This window comes from Callospermophilus lateralis, chromosome 2, assembly GCF_048772815.1.
Source record: "Callospermophilus lateralis isolate mCalLat2 chromosome 2, mCalLat2.hap1, whole genome shotgun sequence".
In the NCBI taxonomy this organism is placed as follows: Eukaryota; Metazoa; Chordata; class Mammalia; order Rodentia; family Sciuridae; genus Callospermophilus; species Callospermophilus lateralis.
In genome coordinates, this window is record NC_135306.1 from 157,945,186 (window position 1) to 157,956,025 (window position 10,840).

Consider the following 10,840-nt stretch of genomic DNA (forward strand, 5'->3'; position numbering starts at 1 on the left):
ATAAAGCAGGGATGGTGCTGAGGCTGGTGCTCAGTGATTAAGTGCCCCTGGGTTCAATGCCTGTTTTTTATATCTAGATATATATCTGTATATCTATCTCTATATATACAGAACATTAGGACAAAGTATGAAATGTTCCAGATTTTGCACCTGTGAAATTATTCTCTCTGAAAAGTTCACACTGTAAGTCAGGAAATGCAAGGACTCTAGAAAACAGGCATAACTCATGAATCATATTATTTTCCCAAAATAAATAATAAAAAACCACTAGCTGGAGCTGGAGCTATGACCCAGCAGTAGCCTGACATGTGTGAGGCACTGGGTTCGGTTCTTAGCACTGCATATAAATAAATAAAATAAAGGTCTGTCACAACTAAAAAGCAAAACAAAACTGTTTATAAACAATTTGAGGGCATTTTGTCCTAAAAAGGAAGATATGAAAAAAGTCTCTAAAGTAGTGGCCACAAGTGAAAAGAATACTTAATATTACCACATGAGAATCCAGAAAATATATGCATTGTTGCATAAATATATAAATACCAAGAGAAATACAGTTTTGGATGATCCCAGTATGAGTCCATGAAGTAGAACTCATTTCATCCTGTAAACAATAATTCATTTTCTTACTGACTCCTTGAAAAGATTTTTCTCTCCAGAAAAAAAAAAATCACACCCACTATCTGTTGGTCTCTTGAGGTTATAGCTGTTAGTGAATTTCAGTGAGCCTTCAGGTCAGTCAGAATTAGTTAAAAGCATTTAAAGAAGTAACTCTACAATAACAATTAGAATATATAAACAAGGGAAGGGTGTAGAGAACAGTGGTTGTGCACATGCTTAGCATATGCAAGGCTTCCAGTTGGATCTCAACCAGCACACACACACACACACACACACACACACAGACACACACACACACATGTTTATGTGTAAATATCATTCATTCTACCAGAATGACCTTTGAGGAAATGGCCATATCAAAATACAAGCATCAATACATAGAAACCGATTGAACTAGATATTTATTGAAGCATAATCTTAGTTACAACAGTCTGATAATAACGTGGATGCCCATAACAGGGAAATGCATGACTAGACTGTTGTTTCATGTGCTAAGGAAACTTAGTATCTCTTCAAAACAGATGACAACACTACAGTATTAAAAGAGAAGAATCTCCTGATGCATTTCAAACTCAAGGAATACAACAATGTGAACTCATTAATATCAAAAAATGGCATCTGTTTTCATCATTTATCAAATTCAAACAGAGTTCTGTTGAGTAATAAGCAAATATATAGCGTCTCAACAAGTCAAACTGTGTGTAAAACCACCGCTCTCTGCCATAATTTCACCAAAGCCCTTTTCATCTCATGGTTTCGCAGGCTGTAGATAAGGGGATTCAGCAGGGGTGTGAGCAATGTGTAAGCCAAAGACATCAGTTTCTTGGTTACTGGTGAGTAGCTGGATTTGGGCTGTAAATAAGTCATACTGGCTGTGCCATAGAAGAGGATGACTGATGTGACATGAGAGGCACAGGTGGAAAAGGACTTTTGCCTCCCAGTTGATGGCATCTTCAGGATGGCAAAGAGAATTCTAAGATAAGACAAGAGTATCAACAAGAAAGGAAGCAATATAATCAAAATGGTGCCTTTGAAGGCATAGATTTCAAACAAGGAAATTCTCTCAGATTTGCACATACCAGTTCCAGCACTGCTGGGGTTTCACAAGATATATGATTAATTACATTAGGGCCACAAAAGGGAAAACTGAATACCCATGAGGTCTGCAGAATATCCACCATTATCCCTGAGACCCATGAGAACATGACTAATTTCAAAAACACCCTCAACTCAAAGTGGATCAAGGAACTTGATATCAAATCAGAGACATGGCGTCTGATAGAAGAAAAAGTTGGCTATGATCTACATACTGTGGAGTCGGGCTCCAAATTCTTCAATAGGACACCCATAGCACAAGTGTTAATAACTAGAATCAACAAATGGGACATACTCAAACTAAAAAATTTTTTCTCAGCAAAAGAAACAATAAGAGAGGTAATAGGGAGCCTACGTCCTGGGAACAAATCTTTACTCCTCACACTTCAGACAGAGCCCTAATATCCAGAATATACAAAGAACTAAAAAAATTAGACAATAAGATAACAAATAACCCAATCAACAAATGGGCCAAGGACCTGAACAGAAATTTCTCAGAGGAGGACATACAATCAATCAACAAGTATATGAAAAAATGTTCACCATCTCTAGCAGACAGAGAAATGCAAATCAAAACCACCCTAAGATACCATCTCACTCCAGTAAGATTGGCAGCCATTAGGAAGTCAAACAACAACAAGTGCTGGCGAGGATGTGGGGAAAAGGGTACTCTTGTACATTGCTGGTGGGACTGCAAATTGGTGCGGCCAAGTTGGAAAGCAGTATGGAGATTTCTTGGAAAGCTCGGAATGGAACCACCATTTGATCCAGCTATTCCCCTACTAGGTCTATTCCCTAAAAACCTAAAAAGAGCACACTTTAGGGACACTGCTACATCCATGTTCATAGCAGCACAATTCACAATAGCAAGACTGTGGAACCAACCTAGATGCCCTTCAATAGATGAATGGATAAAAAAAAAATGTGGCATTTATACACAATGGAGTATTACTCTGCATTAAAAAATGACAAAATCATAGAATTTGGAGGGAAATGGATGGTATTAGAGCAGATTATGCTAAGTGAAGCTAGCCAATCCCTTAAAAACAAATGCCAAATGTCTTCTTTGATATAAGGAGAGTAAATAAGAACAGAGTAGGGACGAAGAGCATGAGAAGAAAATTAACATTAAACAGGAATGAGAGGTGAAAGGGAAAGGGAGAGAGAAGGGAAATTGCATGTAAATGGAAGGAGACCCTCAGGGGTATACAAAATTACATACAAGAGGAAGTGAGGGGAAAGGGGGAAAAATATAAGGGGGAGAAATGAATTACAGTAGAGGGGGTAGAGAGAGAAGAGGGGAGGGGAAGGGGGAGGGGGGATAGTAGAGGATAGGAAAGGCAGCAGAATACAACAGACACCAGAATGGCAATATGTAAATCAATGGTTGTGCAACTGATGTGATTCTGCAATCTGTATACGGGGTAAAAATGGGAGTTCATATCCCACTTGAATCAAAGTGTGAAATATGATATATCAAGAACTATGTAATGTTTTGAACAACCAACAATAAAAATTAATTTAAAAAAAACACCCTCTTGTTCATAATCATGGGGAAGGTCAGAGGATGGCAGATGGCAGCAAATCAGTCATAAGCCATTGCCCCTAGGAGAAAACATTCATTCACACCAAAAAGAAGGATGAAATACATCTGTGCAAAACATCCCACAAAAGAAATTGTAGTTTGGTCCATGGTCAAGATCACTAGCATTTCAGGCATGATGGCCGCACTGAAATTCACTTCCACCACAGATAAATTCTGCATGAACAGGTACATGGGGATGTGGAGGGTCTGGTCCAGCAAGATGGCAGCTATGATGATGGCATTTCCCATCAGGGTAACCAAATAAATTACCAAGAAAACACCAAAGATCTGCTCTTGGAGTTTAGGAGAATCAGAGAAGCCCAAGAGGATGAATTCAACCACAGAGCTTTGATTTTGTGTTTTCATTGCAGTACAAAAGCCCTATATTGTTTCTGTAGACATGATCAAAGAATAAAGTCACAGTCCAGAGGCTAGGAGTAGCAGCCTGCATTCAGCATGGAAATTCTGGCAGAGGATGAAAAGAGGAACCCATGTTCCAAAAAACTTATGTTGGAACACTTGGAGAATGGCAAAATACTAAGATTAACAATATTACTTAATCTGTCAAATATAAAGTAAAAGTGAACAATTCTTAAAAATCTGGTCTTAAAATTCAAAATGCTATCAAGTTTCTATCACAACTTGTATGCTATGTACTTTTAAGGTAAACATACCCTGAAAGTATATAAATATTTTCTAACACAAATTCTAATCCCATATTACCACAGATATCCTTCTCTTTATTCAATTGTTGTAAATATAACAATGAAGACTACAGAAAATAAAATGTGATAAAGTAGACAAATAGGAAAAAGCTAATCCAAATTTTTTACAGTAATTCATAAGAGTGAATTTTATGTAAATCTACTTAAATATTCATTGTATCAAGACAAATAGAACTTTGTGTGACATTGATGTTTGACAATATTCCACAGGAATACTCAGGGAGGGTTGTATTTTAAATGCACCTGTCTCAGGTAACACCTCTAGACCATGTAAATTGGTTTTGGGCTTATTAACTTCTTATTAATGTCTGGCCAAATCTATTGGGATTTACTGGGATGTGAAATTTTTAGCCCCAAAAATCCAAGACTCATCCTTGTGACCATTATGATTTAAGGACAAGCCCACTTTTTGGTCATTCTGAGGCTACAATTTCAAAGTTTCCACTCTTTCCCACTCTTTCTCTCTCTTTCCTTCTCCAGTCTCATCAAGCACATCATGACTCATTAATTATTCAACAAGCTCTGATGGACCTACCATTTTCTAAACTCTGCAATATAAGCAATTCAGTATAGACCAAATCTCAATAGAAACCTAAGCACACTACCTAAAACAACTATGATCTTCACCACTAAGCTACATAAAATAGTACCCCATTAAGCCCCCAAACTCTCTAGCTCTACAACCCTCACATATTGCCATGTATTTTTCCATTTTTATCAATTGACATTATATACACATTTATACAAATATCATTCCCACAACAGTATAATCCCTGAAGCAAAGCTTTTGTTTGCATTTTAGTATCTACACAATGCCCCCAACAATCCCCAGCTCATTACACATGTTAAAATAATAACTTTAAAGAAATAAATGGAATATATTAGGAAAATTAAACTCTAAAAAATAGTGTCTAAAAGCGAAGCCAGTACAGAGCACAATTGGAAAACAAATAGCAAGTAATAACAAGGGCTTTAGACAATTTAAATAAGAGAAAGATTACATGTGGATGGGGAGCTGGAGAGGACAACCACAGTCACTGGATGCTGTGGGTGGAAGGGCTGGTAAGTGGGAGGAAAAAAGGCACCGGGCAGGACACACTTGCTCAAGTCAGAGGTCCCTGATGGCAATGGGACTAGATGGAGCCCACTGTGTCTTCTGTGATGTTCTGAAAACCAGGGGATATTCAGCAGGGAGATGAGGAAGCCAGCAGGACAGAGAATCCCAGTGAGCTGACGGTATATGGTGTCTTCAGTGCAGCTCTGTAGGGCATGAGCGACAGCAGAAGGCAAATTGCTTCATTCCTGAGTTGGACCAGAGACATATTATCCAAAGCCTATATAAGCCATGATAATTATATGTTTTTTCAATAGCAAAAACTCTCTTAAAATTAAAAAATATACTGTGTAGGACAAAATAATCAAAACTCAATTCAAATGGCTATAATAATAAATAAATTAAATGTGTACTGAGTTCCACATGTTAGAAACTGGATAGGTTTTAAAATTTACAAATTTGGAGTATTATTTTAAAATAGAAAACATTTATAATGCTGATTAAAAGCATGTTTTGAATAAAATTATGTTTAAAAACCCAGTATGATAACTAGAGTTGACAACAGCTAACTGCACAAATCAAAAACTTGTTGAAGAGGATTTTAAGTGTTCCACACAAAGAAATGATAAACATCTGAGGTTATAGAAATGACAATTGCATTTATCTGATCATTAAGATTGTGTGCATACATTAGAATGGTACAGAATATATCATGAACATTTGCAATTACCATGTGTCAATTAGAAACAAAACCTATACTTCAAGAACAAAACAAAACTAAGATAGTCACAATTGACCACAAATGTTGCTCCCTCTTTTCATTTGCTCATTATTATATCCAAATTCTTCATGATTGTAAATATGAGATGCACTTTTTCTGAACAAAATAAAAAGGAAACTGACAAAACATCAAACTAAAACATCTGATTCAAATATTCAGTCATGCCTACTGATCCCTGAGCACTGAGGCATGTCTTCAACAGCATCACCCGCTCTTACTGAGAACACTCAATGAAAAAAACCACTAACAGTCACACAAGCAGAAGCCACACTATCTTACCTATGGGCATTGACTGTGACGTTTACATGCTACATTATCAGCACTCTCACCACTTATTAAAATACACCTGCTTGTAAATGCAATTTAGTGATTGAGTGCACTGATTTTTAACCTCCTATGACATAGAATCATGTGCCCCAGAGAATCCCTCTGGAGAGAATTTTGAATGCTTCCCACAGAACTTCTCATATTTTGTATGAGAGCCACAGAGACTTGAACCTAGTCCCTCAGGGAAGAACGCTCAAGAGAACACACATGAAAATATTATCTTACTAAGAGAAGGAAAATGAAAAACATGGAATGCCAGTTCTCAATGTGTCCATGAGGACTAAGGGCCTTGTACACAGAGGCTCAAATCCAATGTGATATCTCCCAGTAGATTTTTGTGTAATCAGAGCATGAATGAATGTTGTAAACAGGGAAAAAGGGAGGAGTCAGGGGAGTTGTGAGCAAAGGCAGGTGGCAGATGAAGAATTCAACTGGACAGAATGCACAGTTTGGGCAATGGTGGGAATTAAGTAAAGCAAGAAGATTGAAGCCTCTGAGATTTAAGTCTGGATACTCCTGAGCCCTGAACTTGCATATTTTCCAGAAGAAATAGAGAGCCACTGATATTTTTGAGAGAAGGCATCATTACAGTTGATTTCATGCATAGACCTTCTTGACTAGAGTAAAAAGATCTGGACTGGTTGATAGGACTTGGAGCACATCACTGAACTTCTCTGCCTTCTTTACTTTCTATGTAAAGGGAAAACATTGTTATTATTCTCTCAATGTATACATGAGGATCAGGGACTCTGGGCTTGGTATAAAGTGGCTAGGGCATTGAAGAAAACCACATGCTGTGTTTCAGAAGAATACAGGGCTGGATGAACCTACAGACAACGTGCCTGGACCAATGTTCTCCTTTTGTATTTCTCCTCTCTGATTTCTAGGAGAAGCATACCTCTCAAGACTGTTCTCTCCTCCTTGGAGCAATAAGGCTACCAATAACGCTTAGAGATACATTCTCTTTAATCTGTGTCCAGTGAGAAACATAACACTAACCTAAGAGAATGGTTTTCATTTACAGAATCCAATCCAAGGACCCTTCCCAAGTCATTCACTATAGTCATTCTCCAGGAGAAGGGCCCGCTGTGTGTAGTGTGCTTTCCTTATTCACACCCCATACAATCCTACAGGGCCCCCTGATGGACCACCATGTTATATGTCCAGATGCCATTGACTGTATCACAGGTGTACACACTTTGTGTGAAGTCATAGTCATGTAGACAAACAATCATCATGTTTTTGCCTGTAGTTTACATTTCCTTGAAAAGTGTGTGAATAAAATTTCAGACACATGTTGAGATAATAAAAAGTCATAATATTCATCTTTATCTCGATTTCAAAGCTATTATATCATTGATACATAGTAGTACAAATATAGAGACCATACCCCAGTATACTCCAAGTCTAAGAAAGTCAATACATAGCAAAGGAATATATATGGGAAGATTAAACTACTATTATATTATTTAATAAATGATAATGAGACTAAACATGGGATAAAAAGAACACATTTTATATCCTTCAGAGTACATTTCATCACAAAATATAAATGGAAACTTTACAAAATCTGACTTCTTTTTTCCAAAAGAAAATCTCAATAAATTTCAAAATCTTATTAATAGAAATAGAATTCCTTGCAATCAAACTGAAAAAGAATAAAAAGAAATAATAAAAACTAGTCTTTCCACACCGCAGTATGCATGCCACCTTCCCTGCCATTGGGGCTCAGTTTTCCTCCCAAGAGACAGGCAGCCATAAGCACTTGGGAGATATTTTACCATTATGGATTGCTTTAGAGATACATCACAAGGTGACATAGACCATTCTTGCTTTGACAGTGACTTTGAAAAACTAAAGAAATATGAAAGTAAATTACTTTTGACAAGTAAAGTGATAACCCTGAAGAGAGAATAAATAAGGATATAGAAAAGAGAAATTTGAAATTTGGAGTACAAAAAAGAGAGAATATTATCTTATTGACAAGGAAAATGAAAAAAAAGCAAAAATTTCTCCAGATAAACACCTTGTAGAGAATAGTATTATGCAAACCATTTCTTCAGGATCCAAAAAAAAAAAATTATGTGATGCTGCAATAGGAACTAAAACACACTTGCCCGTTCCAAATAGAATTCCAAAAACTGTAAAAGAAGGTGAGGAGAATTACTATACAGATGAACAGGAAAATACTGATGATGGACACAAACATCATAAGAGGTCCAAGTCAGCTAAACCATCTAATAACTCCAAATACAAACATGAGAAAAAAGAATTTCAAGGTTAGTTCCTCTCCCTCTTTTTCTTTGTCTTTGCCTTCCTCCTCTTGAAGTCCAGACTGTTCAGATGATGTCTCTGATAAATTCTTTATCAACTCCAGATGATCAGCCCTGTTCCATCTTTTGAGTTGAATACACCAAATGACCAAAAAGTCAAAGTTCAAAGGCAAGAAAATGGGAGTCAAGAGGCAGATGAAGATGTTGAGGTTTTAAAAAATGATTCAAGGTATTTGAAAGCAGCCAAGAAAGTGAAAGAAAAACATGGGCCTGCTGTTGTCCCAAAGTCATCAGTGTTCAATTGTGATTTAGACCACAATGTCTTACATGTCACAATGAACCTGAATCATCTTTTAAAATCTTTTCTGCAAATAAATAAAAAGGGACCACAAAAACTTCATTGTGATCAACCCTCAGTAGTATCTAGGAAAAACTACTCTTTCACAAGAGAAGAGATGAGACAGATTGATCAGGAAAATCAAAGACTTTTGAAAGAACTGTCAATGCAGGCTGAAAAATCAGAAAACAAAAGTACAATCCCCATTGATCAACCCTCTAAGTTATGTTATAGTGCTCTCAATACCAGAAGGAGCAACAAAAGTTTGAAAGAGAAAATGTGGCTTTATTGAAAAAACTTGAAACTATGAAGCCAGCAATGGGTATGAAATACTCAGAACAGCTAATGGACTACCATTGCAATATGTGATCATCTCCTCCTGAGTTCACCATCCTCTAGAAGACTAAGAACATCCACTTCACCAATGCAGCCTATTAAGAGAAGTTTCCAGGACATCCAGTGCTAATAGTGGTCTCAGTTGTAAGACTGAGCAATTAGTTTTGGACACACCCAGTGGCCTATTGCTATGACTTAACCCCCAAAGTCTGCACTGCTTAGTTATAAAACATTATTACTTTAAACATCATTCATCTAATTTTTTTCTTTTTCTTATTTAAATTTATTCATTTACTTTAATTTGTTATATATGATAGCAGAGTGCATTTTGATTCATTGTACACATTTGCAGCACAACTTTTCATTTCTCTGGCTGTACATGATGTAGCGTGGCACTCTATGTGCAGTCATACATGTATATAGGGCAATGATGTTCATCCCATTTCACCATCTTTCCTGCTCCCATACCCTTTCCCCTTCCCTCCGTATTCATACAATTTTTATTGACATATTTTTGTATATTACTATATTTAACTATGTTAATATCTAAATACTTTTTTCCAGCAATTTAAACTATATAACAGTGAGTTAATTTATTGTTTGTGATTCAATGCAAAATTGTTGTCAAAAAGACAATTTAATGAAAAAACAATGTATACTATGAGTGATTTTATATAAAATGTTTGTGGATTTATTAGAAAATGGTAGTAATGCATGTTTATTTTCTCAGCATAGAAATTGATTCAGTTGTCCTGTTGATAAAACAGTAATGACAGTATCATTGCATATTAGACCCAAGCTATTCACCATGCAGTTCTCATTTTATGTTATTTTCTTTTCTTACAAGCTTTAAACCATGAGCTTACCTCTTATTTTATTTTGTTTTCTATTTGCTTTAGAACTTGTATGGTGAATCACAACCTGATTTATGAGAGTTACACTTTGTTATGAGACATCCTGAAATTTGTTTTTATGGATGGAACTAACTGATTTAGATTTGATGTGCAGATCAGATTGAGAGAAGCTTGTACTGGGACAATCCTTATAATTTTGCCAGAAGTACCCAGAACTTCTGTGTAAATGCACTGTTAGATCTTAAAAATTCTATTAGCCATTCCAAATTCTCTCATATTGGGAATATCAGAGAGTTCAACGTAAAAGCTTGTCTTTTGTTTTCTCATACATTTAGGTAAAATAGTATTAATGATTTTGACAAGGGTGGTGGGCTTTAGATTTACAGTCTACTTCCTTGAGACTAATTTAAATGCAGACCAAATCAGCTGTATCATGAACAAACACAAGGGGTTTTTTGTTTATTTTTTTTGTTTTGTTTTGTTTTTGATCAGTTAAATAGCAACACCAGTTTGAAGAGTCAATAAAACAGGTAATAAGGTATGTCACAACAGTGTGTTAAATGATACTGTTATATTTCTTTAAGAGAGAAATAGAGATTTTGAAAAAAATCAGAAATCCTTCAAATGAAGAAAACAATAGACCAAATAAAAAACTCAATAGAAAGCATCACCAACAGACTAGATCACTTGGAAGATAGAACATCAGATCATGAAGACAAAGTATACAATCTGGAAAATAAAGTTGACCACACAGTGAAGATGGTAAGAAACCATGATCAGAACATCCAAGAATTATGGTATAACATCAAAAGACCAAATCTAAGAGTTATTGGGAGAGAGGAAAGCACAGAGTAT

General features: G+C 36.1%; 3 pseudogenes; 2 read left to right on the forward strand and 1 right to left on the reverse strand.

Annotated features, from left to right (window-relative positions):
- Positions 1-549: 549 nt before the first annotated feature.
- On the forward strand, positions 550-8,512 carry LOC143389431 (cilia- and flagella-associated protein 97 pseudogene; annotated as a pseudogene).
- LOC143391489 (olfactory receptor 10A3-like) lies at positions 1,309-3,664 on the reverse strand (annotated as a pseudogene).
- Positions 8,513-8,562: 50 nt separating the features above from the next.
- On the forward strand, positions 8,563-9,325 carry LOC143389442 (cilia- and flagella-associated protein 97 pseudogene; annotated as a pseudogene).
- Positions 9,326-10,840: the final 1,515 nt, after the last annotated feature.